At 55.5% G+C, this 20,495-nt stretch overlaps 19 non-coding genes across 19 annotated transcripts; all 19 read left to right on the top strand.

Annotated features, from left to right (window-relative positions):
* Positions 1-393: 393 nt before the first annotated feature.
* On the top strand, positions 394-475 carry Trnal-uag (transfer RNA leucine (anticodon UAG)). Its single transcript has one exon. It is a non-coding gene; the product is annotated as a tRNA-Leu (tRNA).
* Positions 476-555: 80 nt separating this feature from the next.
* Trnal-cag (transfer RNA leucine (anticodon CAG)) lies at positions 556-637 on the top strand. The gene has a single exon. It is a non-coding gene; the product is annotated as a tRNA-Leu (tRNA).
* A 282-nt stretch (positions 638-919) lies between these two features.
* Positions 920-991, top strand: Trnae-cuc (transfer RNA glutamic acid (anticodon CUC)). The gene has a single exon. It is a non-coding gene; the product is annotated as a tRNA-Glu (tRNA).
* A 386-nt stretch (positions 992-1,377) lies between these two features.
* Positions 1,378-1,449, top strand: Trnah-gug (transfer RNA histidin (anticodon GUG)). Its single transcript has one exon. It is a non-coding gene; the product is annotated as a tRNA-His (tRNA).
* Positions 1,450-2,207: 758 nt separating this feature from the next.
* Trnal-uag (transfer RNA leucine (anticodon UAG)) lies at positions 2,208-2,289 on the top strand. Its single transcript has one exon. It is a non-coding gene; the product is annotated as a tRNA-Leu (tRNA).
* Positions 2,290-2,369: 80 nt separating this feature from the next.
* Positions 2,370-2,451, top strand: Trnal-cag (transfer RNA leucine (anticodon CAG)). The gene has a single exon. It is a non-coding gene; the product is annotated as a tRNA-Leu (tRNA).
* A 282-nt stretch (positions 2,452-2,733) lies between these two features.
* Positions 2,734-2,805, top strand: Trnae-cuc (transfer RNA glutamic acid (anticodon CUC)). Its single transcript has one exon. It is a non-coding gene; the product is annotated as a tRNA-Glu (tRNA).
* Positions 2,806-3,191: 386 nt separating this feature from the next.
* Positions 3,192-3,263, top strand: Trnah-gug (transfer RNA histidin (anticodon GUG)). The gene has a single exon. It is a non-coding gene; the product is annotated as a tRNA-His (tRNA).
* A 758-nt stretch (positions 3,264-4,021) lies between these two features.
* Trnal-uag (transfer RNA leucine (anticodon UAG)) lies at positions 4,022-4,103 on the top strand. The gene has a single exon. It is a non-coding gene; the product is annotated as a tRNA-Leu (tRNA).
* An 80-nt stretch (positions 4,104-4,183) lies between these two features.
* Positions 4,184-4,265, top strand: Trnal-cag (transfer RNA leucine (anticodon CAG)). Its single transcript has one exon. It is a non-coding gene; the product is annotated as a tRNA-Leu (tRNA).
* A 282-nt stretch (positions 4,266-4,547) lies between these two features.
* Positions 4,548-4,619, top strand: Trnae-cuc (transfer RNA glutamic acid (anticodon CUC)). The gene has a single exon. It is a non-coding gene; the product is annotated as a tRNA-Glu (tRNA).
* Positions 4,620-11,210: 6,591 nt separating this feature from the next.
* Positions 11,211-11,292, top strand: Trnal-uag (transfer RNA leucine (anticodon UAG)). Its single transcript has one exon. It is a non-coding gene; the product is annotated as a tRNA-Leu (tRNA).
* An 80-nt stretch (positions 11,293-11,372) lies between these two features.
* On the top strand, positions 11,373-11,454 carry Trnal-cag (transfer RNA leucine (anticodon CAG)). Its single transcript has one exon. It is a non-coding gene; the product is annotated as a tRNA-Leu (tRNA).
* A 717-nt stretch (positions 11,455-12,171) lies between these two features.
* Trnah-gug (transfer RNA histidin (anticodon GUG)) lies at positions 12,172-12,243 on the top strand. The gene has a single exon. It is a non-coding gene; the product is annotated as a tRNA-His (tRNA).
* A 758-nt stretch (positions 12,244-13,001) lies between these two features.
* Trnal-uag (transfer RNA leucine (anticodon UAG)) lies at positions 13,002-13,083 on the top strand. The gene has a single exon. It is a non-coding gene; the product is annotated as a tRNA-Leu (tRNA).
* Positions 13,084-13,163: 80 nt separating this feature from the next.
* Positions 13,164-13,245, top strand: Trnal-cag (transfer RNA leucine (anticodon CAG)). Its single transcript has one exon. It is a non-coding gene; the product is annotated as a tRNA-Leu (tRNA).
* Positions 13,246-13,527: 282 nt separating this feature from the next.
* Trnae-cuc (transfer RNA glutamic acid (anticodon CUC)) lies at positions 13,528-13,599 on the top strand. Its single transcript has one exon. It is a non-coding gene; the product is annotated as a tRNA-Glu (tRNA).
* A 6,590-nt stretch (positions 13,600-20,189) lies between these two features.
* Positions 20,190-20,271, top strand: Trnal-uag (transfer RNA leucine (anticodon UAG)). Its single transcript has one exon. It is a non-coding gene; the product is annotated as a tRNA-Leu (tRNA).
* Positions 20,272-20,351: 80 nt separating this feature from the next.
* On the top strand, positions 20,352-20,433 carry Trnal-cag (transfer RNA leucine (anticodon CAG)). Its single transcript has one exon. It is a non-coding gene; the product is annotated as a tRNA-Leu (tRNA).
* The last annotated feature ends 62 nt before the right edge of the window (positions 20,434-20,495 follow it).

Below are 20,495 nucleotides of genomic sequence, written 5' to 3'. Positions count from 1 at the left end.
AGCGCTGCCAGGGGTTTTGCTGTAGTCGTGTTAACCTGCCGCTTTCTCTTCACGTGTAACCTCCTTGAGCTCACATATGTTTGTTACATGGAGCATTCTAGCTCCGCCTGACAGGTACAGCTATGATACTTTAGTGGTTACGGAAAGCCCAGGTTCGAAACCTGGTCACAGCACGAAAACGTCTCTCGATGCTGTCTCCTTAACTACGACAGCTACAGACAAGTGGCGTCGCTACCATACGGCGGGCACGGCATTTTCTTGTTGTGGATGGCCTAAAGAGACGCTTCCAGTGGGAGAGCAGTGGAAATACATGGCACAGCGATTGCCAAGACACTTACATTTCGGAGTGATCTTTGTACTACAAAGGAAACGTTTCGCCGCTCGTGCTCCAGCGGTAACGTGGCCGAGCGGTCTAAGGCGCTGGTTTTAGGCACCAGTCTCTTCGGAGGCGTGGGTTCGAATCCCACCGTTGCCAATTTTTACGTCTCACTTTTGTGCCGCTGCGGTGTGTTCTCGTGGCGTAGGACGCAGCTCTTGTGACGCGCGTGTTGTGTAGGTAGCGTGGCCGAGCGGTCTAAGGCGCTGGTTTCAGGCACCAGTCTCTTGAGAGGCGTGGGTTCCAACCCCACAGCTGCCAAACGTGTAATGTTTCCTGTGTCGAAGACGGCTGCGCTTATTGCCTGCAAAGAAAACAGCACAACAAGGCGTGAGCTTCTGCTTCGTGAATTGCCGTAGAACAGTGCGTGGTGCAACGACAGGATTTGGAGGCGCCTTTTGCTCTCATCATTGCTGGCGTTCGTCTCCACGAAATGCGTCCGGAGCACGCCGTTCTATAACGCGAGAGAGTGGATTTTTTACAGTTGTCGACAGTTAACCGTGCGTGGTTGCTGCGTTCGCTGGAAGAGCGCTGCCGCCGTTATCCGGTGTGGTCTAGTGGCTAGGATACCTGGCTCTCACCCAGGAGGCCCGGGTTCGATTCCCGGTACCGGAAATGCGCGTTTTTGTTGCTCCTCTTATGCGACTTGTCCCGACTTTGATCGACTGACGCTACGCTGACGCGTGCAGAAAGCCACGTTAAGTATGATTCGTGGCAACACCTGACGGCGAGAGAGATGCGGCATCTATCCACTTGTTATCCAGCCACATACGGGTACCTGTAGTCAAGAGGCTTGGAGGACTGCAAGATATTGCCACGGAGGTGAATGCAGCTAACCACTGTAGTTAGTGTCCTGACAGCGCAGCAACGTTCATTTGCTCGTATACACGTGATGCGGACCGTGTCTGACACTGCTGTGGCGTACACCTTGGCCTAGGCTTTGCTGTGTATCGCCACTTGCATTCCTGCCAGCTGCTTTCGTGGGTGGCTTCGTGGCCGTGGCCGTGATCGTCTAGTGGTTAGGACATTGCGTTGTGGCCGCAATAACCCAGGTTCGAATCCTGGTCACGGCAATTTTGAAAGTTTTGCCTTACTGCCGTTGCAATAGCGATAGTGCACGAGTACTCGAAATGACAGTGCTCTCTTGATTTTGTCACTCGTGTTCCGCAGGCCGCAGTTTGCACTATCACTTCCTCACCAACACGTAATGTCGCCTCCCAGAGCGCAGACGTCCGCTGCTCTCTGTAGTCGAAAAGGGCAGTTGTTTTGAAGTGCGATGGATGAGCAGCCAGCCCCAGCAGAACAGGAAGCTGTGGCGTGCACTGTTTCTACAAATGCTAGGAACACTGGTGCCCATTGCAGCGCACGTAGCATGGCCGAGCGCTCTATGGCGCTGGTTTAAGGCACCAGTCTCTTCGTAGGCGTCGGTTCGAATCCCAGCGCTGCCAGGGGTTTTGCTGTAGTCGTGTTAACCTGCCGCTTTCTCTTCACGTGTAACCTCCTTGAGCTCACATATGTTTGTTACATGGAGCATTCTAGCTCCGCCTGACAGGTACAGCTATGATACTTTAGTGGTTACGGAAAGCCCAGGTTCGAAACCTGGTCACAGCACGAAAACGTCTCTCGATGCTGTCTCCTTAACTACGACAGCTACAGACAAGTGGCGTCGCTACCATACGGCGGGCACGGCATTTTCTTGTTGTGGATGGCCTAAAGAGACGCTTCCAGTGGGAGAGCAGTGGAAATACATGGCACAGCGATTGCCAAGACACTTACATTTCGGAGTGATCTTTGTACTACAAAGGAAACGTTTCGCCGCTCGTGCTCCAGCGGTAACGTGGCCGAGCGGTCTAAGGCGCTGGTTTTAGGCACCAGTCTCTTCGGAGGCGTGGGTTCGAATCCCACCGTTGCCAATTTTTACGTCTCACTTTTGTGCCGCTGCGGTGTGTTCTCGTGGCGTAGGACGCAGCTCTTGTGACGCGCGTGTTGTGTAGGTAGCGTGGCCGAGCGGTCTAAGGCGCTGGTTTCAGGCACCAGTCTCTTGAGAGGCGTGGGTTCCAACCCCACAGCTGCCAAACGTGTAATGTTTCCTGTGTCGAAGACGGCTGCGCTTATTGCCTGCAAAGAAAACAGCACAACAAGGCGTGAGCTTCTGCTTCGTGAATTGCCGTAGAACAGTGCGTGGTGCAACGACAGGATTTGGAGGCGCCTTTTGCTCTCATCATTGCTGGCGTTCGTCTCCACGAAATGCGTCCGGAGCACGCCGTTCTATAACGCGAGAGAGTGGATTTTTTACAGTTGTCGACAGTTAACCGTGCGTGGTTGCTGCGTTCGCTGGAAGAGCGCTGCCGCCGTTATCCGGTGTGGTCTAGTGGCTAGGATACCTGGCTCTCACCCAGGAGGCCCGGGTTCGATTCCCGGTACCGGAAATGCGCGTTTTTGTTGCTCCTCTTATGCGACTTGTCCCGACTTAGCTCGACTGACGCTACGCTGACGCGTGCAGAAAGCCACGTTAAGTATGATTCGTGGCAACACCTGACGGCGAGAGAGATGCGGCATCTATCCACTTGTTATCCAGCCACATACGGGTACCTGTAGTCAAGAGGCTTGGAGGACTGCAAGATATTGCCACGGAGGTGAATGCAGCTAACCACTGTAGTTAGTGTCCTGACAGCGCAGCAACGTTCATTTGCTCGTATACACGTGATGCGGACCGTGTCTGACACTGCTGTGGCGTACACCTTGGCCTAGGCTTTGCTGTGTATCGCCACTTGCATTCCTGCCAGCTGCTTTCGTGGGTGGCTTCGTGGCCGTGGCCGTGATCGTCTAGTGGTTAGGACATTGCGTTGTGGCCGCAATAACCCAGGTTCGAATCCTGGTCACGGCAATTTTGAAAGTTTTGCCTTACTGCCGTTGCAATAGCGATAGTGCACGAGTACTCGAAATGACAGTGCTCTCTTGATTTTGTCACTCGTGTTCCGCAGGCCGCAGTTTGCACTATCACTTCCTCACCAACACGTAATGTCGCCTCCCAGAGCGCAGACGTCCGCTGCTCTCTGTAGTCGAAAAGGGCAGTTGTTTTGAAGTGCGATGGATGAGCAGCCAGCCCCAGCAGAACAGGAAGCTGTGGCGTGCACTGTTTCTACAAATGCTAGGAACACTGGTGCCCATTGCAGCGCACGTAGCATGGCCGAGCGCTCTATGGCGCTGGTTTAAGGCACCAGTCTCTTCGTAGGCGTCGGTTCGAATCCCAGCGCTGCCAGGGGTTTTGCTGTAGTCGTGTTAACCTGCCGCTTTCTCTTCACGTGTAACCTCCTTGAGCTCACATATGTTTGTTACATGGAGCATTCTAGCTCCGCCTGACAGGTACAGCTATGATACTTTAGTGGTTACGGAAAGCCCAGGTTCGAAACCTGGTCACAGCACGAAAACGTCTCTCGATGCTGTCTCCTTAACTACGACAGCTACAGACAAGTGGCGTCGCTACCATACGGCGGGCACGGCATTTTCTTGTTGTGGATGGCCTAAAGAGACGCTTCCAGTGGGAGAGCAGTGGAAATACATGGCACAGCGATTGCCAAGACACTTACATTTCGGAGTGATCTTTGTACTACAAAGGAAACGTTTCGCCGCTCGTGCTCCAGCGGTAACGTGGCCGAGCGGTCTAAGGCGCTGGTTTTAGGCACCAGTCTCTTCGGAGGCGTGGGTTCGAATCCCACCGTTGCCAATTTTTACGTCTCACTTTTGTGCCGCTGCGGTGTGTTCTCGTGGCGTAGGACGCAGCTCTTGTGACGCGCGTGTTGTGTAGGTAGCGTGGCCGAGCGGTCTAAGGCGCTGGTTTCAGGCACCAGTCTCTTGAGAGGCGTGGGTTCCAACCCCACAGCTGCCAAACGTGTAATGTTTCCTGTGTCGAAGACGGCTGCGCTTATTGCCTGCAAAGAAAACAGCACAACAAGGCGTGAGCTTCTGCTTCGTGAATTGCCGTAGAACAGTGCGTGGTGCAACGACAGGATTTGGAGGCGCCTTTTGCTCTCATCATTGCTGGCGTTCGTCTCCACGAAATGCGTCCGGAGCACGCCGTTCTATAACGCGAGAGAGTGGATTTTTTACAGTTGTCGACAGTTAACCGTGCGTGGTTGCTGCGTTCGCTGGAAGAGCGCTGCCGCCGTTATCCGGTGTGGTCTAGTGGCTAGGATACCTGGCTCTCACCCAGGAGGCCCGGGTTCGATTCCCGGTACCGGAAATGCGCGTTTTTGTTGCTCCTCTTATGCGACTTGTCCCGACTTTGATCGACTGACGCTACGCTGACGCGTGCAGAAAGCCACGTTAAGTATGATTCGTGGCAACACCTGACGGCGAGAGAGATGCGGCATCTATCCACTTGTTATCCAGCCACATACGGGTACCTGTAGTCAAGAGGCTTGGAGGACTGCAAGATATTGCCACGGAGGTAAATGCAGCTAACCACTGTAGTTAGTGTCCTGACAGCGCAGCAACGTTCATTTGCTCGTATACACGTGATGCGGACCGTGTCTGACACTGCTGTGGCGTACACCTTGGCCTAGGCTTTGCTGTGTATCGCCACTTGCATTCCAGCCAGCTGCTTTCGTGGGCGCCATCTTATTCGTCGTTGCATTGCAGTCCTGCCCGCTATCCATCGCTTGGGCATGGATACGCACCTGCGTACACTTTCTGCCAAACACTGTGCAGGGCCATTTTCTGCACTGACGGCGACCATGGACCACATGTCACCTAACATCCAGCACGGTAGCCAGTCCGTTGTGGTGGGGCCGCCATGTACCCTCTTGGTTGTAGCCCCCTGACAACACAGGGATCGCTCTACTGATGCCTGCGCCGTTAACTCCCCACGTATGCCAAGGAGTAGATGCCCATCTCCCTGGGGCATCGGGACTCCCGGCAATGGCCACCCTGCCAGGTGGCCTTTGCTATGGCTGGGTGGCGCCCGTGGGGAGGGCACTTGGTCGGAGTAGGTGGCATCAGGGTGGATGACACGCAATGAAGCGTGGCACATCTTCTCTTGCTGGTGGCCAGCCACCAGCAGTCTCTAAGCGTTCGAGGGCCCATTTTAAAGGTAACGTTTATGACCCCAAATCGTTCCCCTCCCTCGCCACACCATGGGAGGAACGAAAGGCATTGCATGAAAGTGAGACATATTCGCCCAGATATCTTGTCTGTACCAGAGCTGATGGGGAATCTTTTATATCCGTGAAGCCTCAGTTCTTTGTAGAGCATTTAGAGGACAAGTTTGGGGAGGTGGAGGGCTTGTCCAAGATGCGGTCCGGATCGGTGTTGATAAAAACGGCATCCTCCGCCCAGTCGCGGGCCTTGCTCGCTTGTACTAAGCTGGGGGATGTCTCCGTCACTATCACTCCCCATAAAAGTCTGAATATGGTGCAGGGCATTATCTTCCACAGGGATCTCCTTTTACAGTCCGATGACGAGCTGCGCGCCAACTTGGAGCGCCGAGGTGTCCATTTCGTCCGGCGTGTCCACCGGGGTCCAAGGGATCGTCAATTTGCCACCGGTGCCTTCATCTTGGCCTTCGAGGGTGACACGTTACCTGCGAAGGTCAAGGTGATGGTGTACCGTTGTGATGTCAAGCCATATATCCCTCCCCCGATGCGGTGCTTCAAGTGTTGGAAGTTCGGCCATATGTCTTCACGCTGTGCTTCCGACCTCGTCTGCCGCGATTGCGGTCTACCATCCCATCCTGATCATCCCTGTGCCCCGCCTCCAATCTGTGTGAACTCTGGTGCGCACCATACGCCTTGCTCGCCAGACTGTCCGATTCTGCAGAAGGAGCGGAAGATCACGGAAATCAAGACTCTCGACCGCCTGACGTACACTGAGGCGAAGCGGAAATATGATCGGCTTCATCCAGTGTGCATGACAGCTTCTTATGCCGCAACTGTCGCTCCAGTCAGCTCTCCGAGTCGAAGTCCCACACCTGCCCCCTTGATGGTGGGGGGCACTAAACCCACTGTTGCTCCTGCTCCATCTACTTCAGGAGTAACACCCCCCCAACCATCGGGGACATCAGTTCCCCCTTCCCAGCCGGAGAAGCGTAAGACTTCTTCGGCTACTCTCGTAAGAAAGGGGTCCCTTGGGGACCTCCCTTCGCAAGTTCCGACCGGTACCAAAGCCGACAGCTGCAAGTGGCTCAAACAACCGCCGGTCCCTGGTCGTCGGGACACACGGTCGTCGTCTGTCCCTGAGACTGACCCAGTGACGCCCTCCCAGCCTGAACCACCAAAGGCACAGCGCGAGAAGCAGAAGAAGAAGAAACTCCCCAAGGCTACCGACATTGCGGTGGCACCCATTCCACCGCTTCCTACAGGCTCTGCGTCTGAGGATGAGGTGGAGATTCTGGCGTCCGCTGAGGACATGGATCTCGCCAGTCCCTCGGACGCAATAGCTGGCTGTTGTACAGGTGGTGAGTCAGTTGCAGCATGGGCCCCGGAGGCGTAATCTGCCTCCCCAGTCCCTTCACGCCTTTCCCATCCATGGCTAATACCATCCTCCAGTGGAACTGCAGCGGTTTCTTATACCATCAAGCTGAGCTCCGCCAACTTATCAGCCTTCATTCTTTCCTTTGCATTGCTCTGCAGGAAACTTGGTTTCCAGCAATGCGAACCCCCGCCCTCCGTGGCTATCGGGGTTATTTTAAGAACCGGGCAGCTTATGAAAGGGTGTCTGGTGGCGTCTGCATATATGTCCTTAACTCTCTTCACAGCGAGTTTGTACCTCTACAAACAGCTTTAGAGGCTGTCGCTGTTCGGGTGTGGACGCCACAGGCTATTACCGTCTGCAGTATTTACCTTCCACCGGATGGTGCTGTCGCACAGCATGTCCTGGCTGCTCTGATAGCCCAACTGCCGCCACCTGTCTTGTTGCTGGGCGATTTCAATGCCCACAACCCTCTATGGGGTGAGACTGTCTCCGATGACCGCGGTCGTGCCGTGGAGCATTTGTTGGCTCAGCTCGACCTTAGCCTCTTGAACACCGGTGCTCCCACGCATTTCAGTGTGGCCCATGGCTCGTTCTCGACCATCGATCTCTCTCTTTGCAGCCCCAGACTTGTCCCATCCCTCCACTGGAGAGTGCATCCTGACCTGTGTGGTAGTGACCATTTTCCCATCTATTTGTCACTGCCCCAGTGTCATTCTTCTGGGCGCCTGCCCCACTGGGCTCTCCACAGGGCTGACGGGCTGGGTTTTACTTCCGCGGCAACCATTGAGTCTCCCCCACAGGGTGACATTGACGAGGTGGTCCGTGTCTTAACCACGTCAATCATTTCGGCGGCCGAGGCTGCCATCCTCCACTCTTCTGGACTCCCTCGGAGGAAGGCTGTACCCTGGTGGTCGCCGGAGATTGCTGAGGCTATTCGCGACCGTAGGAGGGCCCTCCAGCCTCATAGGCGGCACCCGTCTCTCGAGACACTCATCGCCTATAAGAGGCTCCGTGCCTTCGCCCGTCGTCTTATTACACGGCGTAAGCAGGAGTGCTGGGAGAGGTACGTCTCATCCCTGGGCTCCCGTGTCTCCCCCTCGCTCATGTGGTCCCGGATACGGCGGATTTATGGACACCAGACCCCTATGGGTGTCCCTGGGATCTCCTTGGACGGCGCTGTCTGCACGGACGCTGCCGCCATTGCTGAACACCTTGCTGCGCACTTTGCTAAGAGCTCTGCGACTGCAACTTATCCAAAATGGTTCAAATGGCTCTGAGCACTATGGGACTCAACTGCTGTGGTCATAAGTCCCCAAGAACTTAGAACTACTTAAACCTAACTAACCTAAGGACAGCACACAACACCCAGCCATCACGAGGTAGAGAAAATCCCTGACCCCGCCGGGAATCGAACCCGGGAACCCGGGCGTGGGAAGCGAGAACGCTACCGCACGACCACGAGATGCGGGCTGCAACTTATCCCCCCGCCTTTCGCTCTCTCAAGGAGCGAGCCGAGCAGACGCCGTTATCGTTTCGCACACGTCGTTCTGAAAAATACAATGCTCCTTTCAGCGAGAGGGAATTCCTCGCCGCCCTCGCCGATTGCCCTGATACAGCACCAGGACCGGACTGCATCCATACACAGATGCTGAAGCATCTCTCCAGGGACTGCCAGAGACACATCCTCACCATCTTTAACCGCATTTGGAGCGAGGGCGTGTTCCCGTCGCAATGGCGTGAGAGTCTTATTGTCCCCATCTTGAAGCCCGGTGCGGACCCACTGGCGGTGGACAGCTATCGTCCCATTACCCTCACCAACGTTTTGTGCAAATTGCTCGAACGTATGGTGGCGCGGCGTTTGTGTTGGGTCCTTGAGTTGCGCGGTCTCCTCGCTCCATCCCAGGGTGGCTTCCATCGGGGCCGGTCTGCCACGGACAATTTGGTGCGGCTGGAATCTGCTATCTGTACGGCCTTTGCCCGACGTCAGCATCTCGTTGCTGTATTTTTCGATCTGCGGAAGGCCTTTGACACCACATGGAGGCATCACATCCTTGCTACGTTGCATGAGTGAGGTCTTCGTGGTCGGCTCCCGGCTTTTCTTCAAACCTTTTTATTGCGCCGCTCTTTCCGGGTGCAAGTCGGTGCCGCCTCTAGTTCATCTTATATACAGGAAAATGGGGTCCCGCAGGGCTCGGTGTTGAGCATCTCCTTATTTCTAGTGGCCATTAATGGTCTGGCTGCAGTCGTGGGGTCGTCGGTGTCTCCTTCTTTGTATGCCGACGACTTCTGCATCTCCTTTAGCTCCACGACTACGGGAGTCGCCGAACGCAGGCTGCAAGTAGCCGTTCGCAAGGCAGCTTCATGGGCTCTGACTCATGGTTTTCAGTTCTCTGCAGCCAAGACTCGAGTTATGCACTTCTGCATGCGTCGGACGGTCCACCCTCATCCTGAACTTTACCTCAATGGGCACCTGCTTGAAGTGGTGGAAACTTGCCGCTTCTTAGGACTCGTGTTTGATGACCGGCTCACATGGGTTCCTCATATTACTCAGCTGAAGCAAAAGCGCTGGCGGCACCTCAACGCCCTCCGCTGCCTCAGCCACACTTCTTGGGGTACGGATCGCTGCACGCTGTTGCGATTGTACAGAGCTCTTGTGCAGTCCAGGCTTGATTATGGGAGCCTGGCCTATGGGTCTGCATCGCCCTCAGTGTTGAAGTTGTTAGACCCAATACACCACTGTGGGGTTCGGCTTGCAACTGGCGCTTTTCGTACGAGCCCCGTGGATAGTCTACTGGTGGAGGCCGGGGTTCCCCCGCTGCGGATTCGCCGCCATAGGCTGCTCGCCGACTATGCTGTCCATGTGCATTGCTCGCCGGACCATCCCAATCGTCGCCTGCTATTCCCTGTCACGGTCCTCCATCTGCCCGAACGGCGACCTCGGTCTGGGCTTTCCATAGCTGTCCGCGTCCAGTCCCTGCTGTCAGAACTGGGCTCATTCCCTCTTCTGCCTCCCTTCCGGGTCCGTGCACCTACGCCTCCCTGGTGTTTGCCCCGTCCGTCCGTCCGTCTGGACTTGGCACAGGGACCCAAGGACTCGGTTCCGCCTGTGGCCCTCCGTCGCCGTTTTCTTGCGCTCCTCGCCTCATTTCCGGGCTGTGAGACTGTCTACACTGATGGTTCCCTGGTTGATGGTCGCACTGCCTACGCTTTTGCTCATGCTGCCCATGTTGTACAGCGCTCCTTGCCGGCTGGCTGCAGTATTTTTACTGCAGAGCTGGTGGCCATATTGCGCGCTCTCGAGCTTATGCGTTCCTGCTCAGGTACGTCCATCGTCATCTGCAGTGACTCCCTGAGCAGCCTCCAGGCCATCGACCGCTGCTATCCCTCTTCTCCTCTGGTGTCCTCTATTCGGGAGTCTGTTTCCACCATTACCCGCTCTGGTCGTTCGGTGCTTTTGTTTGGACGCCAGGTCACGTTGGCATCCCAGGGAATGAACGTGTTGACAGGCTGGCCAAAGGGGCGATCGACGCCCCAGCTTTGGAGATCGGCCTTACGGCTCGCGACCAGCGGCTGGGTGTTGCGCCGTAAGGTGCTTAGGATGTGGGCTGCTAAGTGGCGTGGCATGACAGCCCCGAATAAACTGCGGGCTGTCAAGGAGACGACCGATGTGTGGCGTTCCTCCCTGCGGGCTTCTCGCAGGGACTCTGTAATCCTGTGTCGGCTGCGCATCGGCCATACCTACCTGACGCACGGCCATCTTTTGCGTCACGAGGATCCCCCCCTGTGTCGGTGTGGGTCCCGGCTGACGGTCGCCCACATTTTATTGGAGTGTCCCAGACTGCGCACCCTCCGGCAGTCTTTTAATCTCCCAGGCACTTTGCCTTTGCTTTTATGTGACGATGCCTCCACGGCTGACAATGTTTTACATTTTATCCGTGATAGTCCTTTTTATGGTTCCATTTAGGTGGTCCTGCACCTTTCCTTTTCTGTGTCTTTTGTCCTCGCGTCTCTCAATATTTGTTGCTATTTTGTTGTGTCGTCGGATGGTTGCCTCTTTTCCTTTTTTTTTGTTCTTGTGGTCAGTCAACCAGTCTCCGGCCATCTTCTTTTCGTCTGTTTCTTTCTGTCTGGTGTTCGTCTGTACTCTTCTTTTCTGTAGTGTTCGTTGCCTAATTTGTGTTCTTTAGTGCCTGGGGGGGGGGGGGGAGTCTCCTTCCCCTTGGGGTTTTATCTGCTCCGCTACTTTATGTCTCGCCTGTTTTTGGAATTGGGGACTGATGACCTTAGCTGTTTAGTCCACCTTAAACATACCAATAACCACCTTTGTACTACAAAGGAAATGTTTCGCAGCTCATGCTCCAGTGGTAACGTGGCCGAGCGGTCTAAGGCGCTGGTTTTAGGCACCAGTCTCTTCGGAGGCGTGGGTTCGAATCCCACCGTTGCCAATTTTTACGTCTCACTTTTGTGCCGCTGCGGTGTGTTCTCGTGGCGTAGGACGCAGCTCTTGTGACGCGCGTGTTGTGTAGGTAGCGTGGCCGAGCGGTCTAAGGCGCTGGTTTCAGGCACCAGTCTCTTGAGAGGCGTGGGTTCCAACCCCACAGCTGCCAAACGTGTAATGTTTCCTGTGTCGAAGACAGCTACGCTTATTGCCTGCAAAGAAAACAGCACAACAAGGCGTGAGCTTCTGCTTCGTGAATTGCCGTAGAACAGTGCGTGGTGCAACGACAGGATTTGTAGGCGCCTTTTGCTCTCATCATTGCTGGCGTTCGTCTCCACGAAATGCGTCCGGAGCACACCGTTCTATAACGTGAGAGAGTGGATTTTTTACAGTTGTCGTCAGTTAACCGTGCGTGGTTGCTGCGTTCGCTGGAAGAGCGCTGCCGCCGTTATCCGGTGCGGTCTAGTGGCTAGGATACCTCGCTCTCACCCAGGAGGCCCGGGTTCGATTCCCGGTACCGTAAATGCGCGTTTTTGTTGCTCCTCTCTCGACTTTGCTCGACTGACGCGTGCAGAAAGCCACTTTAAGTATGATTCGTGGCAACACCTGACGGCGAGAGAGATGCGGCATCCATCCACTTGTTATCCAGCCACATACGGGTACCTGTAGTCAAGAGGCTTGGAGGACTGCAAGACATTGCCACGGAGGTGAATGCAGCTAACCACTGTAGTTAGTGTCCTGACAGCGCAGCAACGTTCATTTGCTCGTATACACGTGATGCGGACCGTGTCTGACACTGCTGTGGCGTACACCTTGGCCTAGGCTTTGCTGTGTATCGCCACTTGCATTCCTGCCAGCTGCTTTCGTGGGTGGCTTCGTGGCCGTGGCCGTGATCGTCTAGTGGTTAGGACATTGCGTTGTGGCCGCAATAACCCAGGTTCGAATCCTGGTCACGGCAATTTTGAAAGTTTTGCCTTACTGCCGTTGCAATAGCGATAGTGCACGAGTACTCGAAATGACAGTGCTCTCTTGATTTTGTCACTCGTGTTCCGCAGGCCGCAGTTTGCACTATCACTTCCTCACCAACACGTAATGTCGCCTCCCAGAGCGCAGACGTCCGCTGCTCTCTGTAGTCGAAAAGGGCAGTTGTTTTGAAGTGCGATGGATGAGCAGCCAGCCCCAGCAGAACAGGAAGCTGTGGCGTGCACTGTTTCTACAAATGCTAGGAACACTGGTGCCCATTGCAGCGCACGTAGCATGGCCGAGCGCTCTATGGCGCTGGTTTAAGGCACCAGTCTCTTCGTAGGCGTCGGTTCGAATCCCAGCGCTGCCAGGGGTTTTGCTGTAGTCGTGTTAACCTGCCGCTTTCTCTTCACGTGTAACCTCCTTGAGCTCACATATGTTTGTTACATGGAGCATTCTAGCTCCGCCTGACAGGTACAGCTATGATACTTTAGTGGTTACGGAAAGCCCAGGTTCGAAACCTGGTCACAGCACGAAAACGTCTCTCGATGCTGTCTCCTTAACTACGACAGCTACAGACAAGTGGCGTCGCTACCATACGGCGGGCACGGCATTTTCTTGTTGTGGATGGCCTAAAGAGACGCTTCCAGTGGGAGAGCAGTGGAAATACATGGCACAGCGATTGCCAAGACACTTACATTTCGGAGTGATCTTTGTACTACAAAGGAAACGTTTCGCCGCTCGTGCTCCAGCGGTAACGTGGCCGAGCGGTCTAAGGCGCTGGTTTTAGGCACCAGTCTCTTCGGAGGCGTGGGTTCGAATCCCACCGTTGCCAATTTTTACGTCTCACTTTTGTGCCGCTGCGGTGTGTTCTCGTGGCGTAGGACGCAGCTCTTGTGACGCGCGTGTTGTGTAGGTAGCGTGGCCGAGCGGTCTAAGGCGCTGGTTTCAGGCACCAGTCTCTTGAGAGGCGTGGGTTCCAACCCCACAGCTGCCAAACGTGTAATGTTTCCTGTGTCGAAGACGGCTGCGCTTATTGCCTGCAAAGAAAACAGCACAACAAGGCGTGAGCTTCTGCTTCGTGAATTGCCGTAGAACAGTGCGTGGTGCAACGACAGGATTTGGAGGCGCCTTTTGCTCTCATCATTGCTGGCGTTCGTCTCCACGAAATGCGTCCGGAGCACGCCGTTCTATAACGCGAGAGAGTGGATTTTTTACAGTTGTCGACAGTTAACCGTGCGTGGTTGCTGCGTTCGCTGGAAGAGCGCTGCCGCCGTTATCCGGTGTGGTCTAGTGGCTAGGATACCTGGCTCTCACCCAGGAGGCCCGGGTTCGATTCCCGGTACCGGAAATGCGCGTTTTTGTTGCTCCTCTTATGCGACTTGTCCCGACTTTGATCGACTGACGCTACGCTGACGCGTGCAGAAAGCCACGTTAAGTATGATTCGTGGCAACACCTGACGGCGAGAGAGATGCGGCATCTATCCACTTGTTATCCAGCCACATACGGGTACCTGTAGTCAAGAGGCTTGGAGGACTGCAAGATATTGCCACGGAGGTAAATGCAGCTAACCACTGTAGTTAGTGTCCTGACAGCGCAGCAACGTTCATTTGCTCGTATACACGTGATGCGGACCGTGTCTGACACTGCTGTGGCGTACACCTTGGCCTAGGCTTTGCTGTGTATCGCCACTTGCATTCCAGCCAGCTGCTTTCGTGGGCGCCATCTTATTCGTCGTTGCATTGCAGTCCTGCCCGCTATCCATCGCTTGGGCATGGATACGCACCTGCGTACACTTTCTGCCAAACACTGTGCAGGGCCATTTTCTGCACTGACGGCGACCATGGACCACATGTCACCTAACATCCAGCACGGTAGCCAGTCCGTTGTGGTGGGGCCGCCATGTACCCTCTTGGTTGTAGCCCCCTGACAACACAGGGATCGCTCTACTGATGCCTGCGCCGTTAACTCCCCACGTATGCCAAGGAGTAGATGCCCATCTCCCTGGGGCATCGGGACTCCCGGCAATGGCCACCCTGCCAGGTGGCCTTTGCTATGGCTGGGTGGCGCCCGTGGGGAGGGCACTTGGTCGGAGTAGGTGGCATCAGGGTGGATGACACGCAATGAAGCGTGGCACATCTTCTCTTGCTGGTGGCCAGCCACCAGCAGTCTCTAAGCGTTCGAGGGCCCATTTTAAAGGTAACGTTTATGACCCCAAATCGTTCCCCTCCCTCGCCACACCATGGGAGGAACGAAAGGCATTGCATGAAAGTGAGACATATTCGCCCAGATATCTTGTCTGTACCAGAGCTGATGGGGAATCTTTTATATCCGTGAAGCCTCAGTTCTTTGTAGAGCATTTAGAGGACAAGTTTGGGGAGGTGGAGGGCTTGTCCAAGATGCGGTCCGGATCGGTGTTGATAAAAACGGCATCCTCCGCCCAGTCGCGGGCCTTGCTCGCTTGTACTAAGCTGGGGGATGTCTCCGTCACTATCACTCCCCATAAAAGTCTGAATATGGTGCAGGGCATTATCTTCCACAGGGATCTCCTTTTACAGTCCGATGACGAGCTGCGCGCCAACTTGGAGCGCCGAGGTGTCCATTTCGTCCGGCGTGTCCACCGGGGTCCAAGGGATCGTCAATTTGCCACCGGTGCCTTCATCTTGGCCTTCGAGGGTGACACGTTACCTGCGAAGGTCAAGGTGATGGTGTACCGTTGTGATGTCAAGCCATATATCCCTCCCCCGATGCGGTGCTTCAAGTGTTGGAAGTTCGGCCATATGTCTTCACGCTGTGCTTCCGACCTCGTCTGCCGCGATTGCGGTCTACCATCCCATCCTGATCATCCCTGTGCCCCGCCTCCAATCTGTGTGAACTCTGGTGCGCACCATACGCCTTGCTCGCCAGACTGTCCGATTCTGCAGAAGGAGCGGAAGATCACGGAAATCAAGACTCTCGACCGCCTGACGTACACTGAGGCGAAGCGGAAATATGATCGGCTTCATCCAGTGTGCATGACAGCTTCTTATGCCGCAACTGTCGCTCCAGTCAGCTCTCCGAGTCGAAGTCCCACACCTGCCCCCTTGATGGTGGGGGGCACTAAACCCACTGTTGCTCCTGCTCCATCTACTTCAGGAGTAACACCCCCCCAACCATCGGGGACATCAGTTCCCCCTTCCCAGCCGGAGAAGCGTAAGACTTCTTCGGCTACTCTCGTAAGAAAGGGGTCCCTTGGGGACCTCCCTTCGCAAGTTCCGACCGGTACCAAAGCCGACAGCTGCAAGTGGCTCAAACAACCGCCGGTCCCTGGTCGTCGGGACACACGGTCGTCGTCTGTCCCTGAGACTGACCCAGTGACGCCCTCCCAGCCTGAACCACCAAAGGCACAGCGCGAGAAGCAGAAGAAGAAGAAACTCCCCAAGGCTACCGACATTGCGGTGGCACCCATTCCACCGCTTCCTACAGGCTCTGCGTCTGAGGATGAGGTGGAGATTCTGGCGTCCGCTGAGGACATGGATCTCGCCAGTCCCTCGGACGCAATAGCTGGCTGTTGTACAGGTGGTGAGTCAGTTGCAGCATGGGCCCCGGAGGCGTAATCTGCCTCCCCAGTCCCTTCACGCCTTTCCCATCCATGGCTAATACCATCCTCCAGTGGAACTGCAGCGGTTTCTTACACCATCAAGCTGAGCTCCGCCAACTTATCAGCCTTCATTCTTTCCTTTGCATTGCTCTGCAGGAAACTTGGTTTCCAGCAATGCGAACCCCCGCCCTCCGTGGCTATCGGGGTTATTTTAAGAACCGGGCAGCTTATGAAAGGGTGTCTGGTGGCGTCTGCATATATGTCCTTAACTCTCTTCACAGCGAGTTTGTACCTCTACAAACAGCTTTAGAGGCTGTCGCTGTTCGGGTGTGGACGCCACAGGCTATTACCGTCTGCAGTATTTACCTTCCACCGGATGGTGCTGTCGCACAGCATGTCCTGGCTGCTCTGATAGCCCAACTGCCGCCACCTGTCTTGTTGCTGGGCGATTTCAATGCCCACAACCCTCTATGGGGTGAGACTGTCTCCGATGACCGCGGTCGTGCCGTGGAGCATTTGTTGGCTCAGCTCGACCTTAGCCTCTTGAACACCGGTGCTCCCACGCATTTCAGTGTGGCCCATGGCTCGTTCTCGACCATCGATCTCTCTCTTTGCAGCCCCAGACTTGTCCCATCCCTCCACTGGAGAGTGCATCCTGACCTGTGTGGTAGTGACCATTTTCCCATCTATTTGTCACTGCCCCAGTGTCATTCTTCTGGGCGCCTGCCCCACTGGGCTCTCCACAGGGCTGACGGGCTGGGTTTTACTTCCGCGGCAACCATTGAGTCTCCCCCACAGGGTGACATTGACGAGGTGGTCCGTGTCTTAACCACGTCAATCATTTCGGCGGCCGAGGCTGCCATCCTCCACTCTTCTGGACTCCCTCGGAGGAAGGCTGTACCCTGGTGGTCGCCGGAGATTGCTGAGGCTATTCGCGACCGTAGGAGGGCCCTCCAGCCTCATAGGCGGCACCCGTCTCTCGAGACACTCATCGCCTATAAGAGGCTCCGTGCCTTCGCCCGTCGTCTTATTACACGGCGTAAGCAGGAGTGCTGGGAGAGGTACGTCTCATCCCTGGGCTCCCGTGTCTCCCCCTCGCTCATGTGGTCCCGGATACGGCGGATTTATGGACACCAGACCCCTATGGGTGTCCCTGGGATCTCCTTGGACGGCGCTGTCTGCACGGACGCTGCCGCCATTGCTGAACACCTTGCTGCGCACTTTGCTAAGAGCTCTGCGACTGCAACTTATCCAAAATGGTTCAAATGGCTCTGAGCACTATGGGACTCAACTGCTGTGGTCATAAGTCCCCAAGAACTTAGAACTACTTAAACCTAACTAACCTAAGGACAGCACACAACACCCAGCCATCACGAGGTAGAGAAAATCCCTGACCCCGCCGGGAATCGAACCCGGGAACCCGGGCGTGGGAAGCGAGAACGCTACCGCACGACCACGAGATGCGGGCTGCAACTTATCCCCCCGCCTTTCGCTCTCTCAAGGAGCGAGCCGAGCAGACGCCGTTATCGTTTCGCACACGTCGTTCTGAAAAATACAATGCTCCTTTCAGCGAGAGGGAATTCCTCGCCGCCCTCGCCGATTGCCCTGATACAGCACCAGGACCGGACTGCATCCATACACAGATGCTGAAGCATCTCTCCAGGGACTGCCAGAGACACATCCTCACCATCTTTAACCGCATTTGGAGCGAGGGCGTGTTCCCGTCGCAATGGCGTGAGAGTCTTATTGTCCCCATCTTGAAGCCCGGTGCGGACCCACTGGCGGTGGACAGCTATCGTCCCATTACCCTCACCAACGTTTTGTGCAAATTGCTCGAACGTATGGTGGCGCGGCGTTTGTGTTGGGTCCTTGAGTTGCGCGGTCTCCTCGCTCCATCCCAGGGTGGCTTCCATCGGGGCCGGTCTGCCACGGACAATTTGGTGCGGCTGGAATCTGCTATCTGTACGGCCTTTGCCCGACGTCAGCATCTCGTTGCTGTATTTTTCGATCTGCGGAAGGCCTTTGACACCACATGGAGGCATCACATCCTTGCTACGTTGCATGAGTGAGGTCTTCGTGGTCGGCTCCCGGCTTTTCTTCAAACCTTTTTATTGCGCCGCTCTTTCCGGGTGCAAGTCGGTGCCGCCTCTAGTTCATCTTATATACAGGAAAATGGGGTCCCGCAGGGCTCGGTGTTGAGCATCTCCTTATTTCTAGTGGCCATTAATGGTCTGGCTGCAGTCGTGGGGTCGTCGGTGTCTCCTTCTTTGTATGCCGACGACTTCTGCATCTCCTTTAGCTCCACGACTACGGGAGTCGCCGAACGCAGGCTGCAAGTAGCCGTTCGCAAGGCAGCTTCATGGGCTCTGACTCATGGTTTTCAGTTCTCTGCAGCCAAGACTCGAGTTATGCACTTCTGCATGCGTCGGACGGTCCACCCTCATCCTGAACTTTACCTCAATGGGCACCTGCTTGAAGTGGTGGAAACTTGCCGCTTCTTAGGACTCGTGTTTGATGACCGGCTCACATGGGTTCCTCATATTACTCAGCTGAAGCAAAAGCGCTGGCGGCACCTCAACGCCCTCCGCTGCCTCAGCCACACTTCTTGGGGTACGGATCGCTGCACGCTGTTGCGATTGTACAGAGCTCTTGTGCAGTCCAGGCTTGATTATGGGAGCCTGGCCTATGGGTCTGCATCGCCCTCAGTGTTGAAGTTGTTAGACCCAATACACCACTGTGGGGTTCGGCTTGCAACTGGCGCTTTTCGTACGAGCCCCGTGGATAGTCTACTGGTGGAGGCCGGGGTTCCCCCGCTGCGGATTCGCCGCCATAGGCTGCTCGCCGACTATGCTGTCCATGTGCATTGCTCGCCGGACCATCCCAATCGTCGCCTGCTATTCCCTGTCACGGTCCTCCATCTGCCCGAACGGCGACCTCGGTCTGGGCTTTCCATAGCTGTCCGCGTCCAGTCCCTGCTGTCAGAACTGGGCTCATTCCCTCTTCTGCCTCCCTTCCGGGTCCGTGCACCTACGCCTCCCTGGTGTTTGCCCCGTCCGTCCGTCCGTCTGGACTTGGCACAGGGACCCAAGGACTCGGTTCCGCCTGTGGCCCTCCGTCGCCGTTTTCTTGCGCTCCTCGCCTCATTTCCGGGCTGTGAGACTGTCTACACTGATGGTTCCCTGGTTGATGGTCGCACTGCCTACGCTTTTGCTCATGCTGCCCATGTTGTACAGCGCTCCTTGCCGGCTGGCTGCAGTATTTTTACTGCAGAGCTGGTGGCCATATTGCGCGCTCTCGAGCTTATGCGTTCCTGCTCAGGTACGTCCATCGTCATCTGCAGTGACTCCCTGAGCAGCCTCCAGGCCATCGACCGCTGCTATCCCTCTTCTCCTCTGGTGTCCTCTATTCGGGAGTCTGTTTCCACCATTACCCGCTCTGGTCGTTCGGTGCTTTTGTTTGGACGCCAGGTCACGTTGGCATCCCAGGGAATGAACGTGTTGACAGGCTGGCCAAAGGGGCGATCGACGCCCCAGCTTTGGAGATCGGCCTTACGGCTCGCGACCAGCGGCTGGGTGTTGCGCCGTAAGGTGCTTAGGATGTGGGCTGCTAAGTGGCGTGGCATGACAGCCCCGAATAAACTGCGGGCTGTCAAGGAGACGACCGATGTGTGGCGTTCCTCCCTGCGGGCTTCTCGCAGGGACTCTGTAATCCTGTGTCGGCTGCGCATCGGCCATACCTACCTGACGCACGGCCATCTTTTGCGTCACGAGGATCCCCCCCTGTGTCGGTGTGGGTCCCGGCTGACGGTCGCCCACATTTTATTGGAGTGTCCCAGACTGCGCACCCTCCGGCAGTCTTTTAATCTCCCAGGCACTTTGCCTTTGCTTTTATGTGACGATGCCTCCACGGCTGACAATGTTTTACATTTTATCCGTGATAGTCCTTTTTATGGTTCCATTTAGGTGGTCCTGCACCTTTCCTTTTCTGTGTCTTTTGTCCTCGCGTCTCTCAATATTTGTTGCTATTTTGTTGTGTCGTCGGATGGTTGCCTCTTTTCCTTTTTTTTTGTTCTTGTGGTCAGTCAACCAGTCTCCGGCCATCTTCTTTTCGTCTGTTTCTTTCTGTCTGGTGTTCGTCTGTACTCTTCTTTTCTGTAGTGTTCGTTGCCTAATTTGTGTTCTTTAGTGCCTGGGGGGGGGGGGGAGTCTCCTTCCCCTTGGGGTTTTATCTGCTCCGCTACTTTATGTCTCGCCTGTTTTTGGAATTGGGGACTGATGACCTTAGCTGTTTAGTCCACCTTAAACATACCAATAACCACCTTTGTACTACAAAGGAAATGTTTCGCAGCTCATGCTCCAGTGGTAACGTGGCCGAGCGGTCTAAGGCGCTGGTTTTAGGCACCAGTCTCTTCGGAGGCGTGGGTTCGAATCCCACCGTTGCCAATTTTTACGTCTCACTTTTGTGCCGCTGCGGTGTGTTCTCGTGGCGTAGGACGCAGCTCTTGTGACGCGCGTGTTGTGTAGGTAGCGTGGCCGAGCGGTCTAAGGCGCTGGTTTCAGGCACCAGTCTCTTGAGAGGCGTGGGTTCCAACCCCACAGCTGCCAAACGTGTAATGTTTCCTGTGTCGAAGACAGCTACGCTTATTGCCTGCAAAGAAAACAGCACA

The sequence above is a fragment of the Schistocerca nitens genome, chromosome 1 (genome assembly GCF_023898315.1).
Source record: "Schistocerca nitens isolate TAMUIC-IGC-003100 chromosome 1, iqSchNite1.1, whole genome shotgun sequence".
NCBI classification, from domain to species: domain Eukaryota; kingdom Metazoa; phylum Arthropoda; class Insecta; order Orthoptera; family Acrididae; genus Schistocerca; species Schistocerca nitens.
This window is presented reverse-complemented; position numbering and strand designations above follow the sequence as displayed.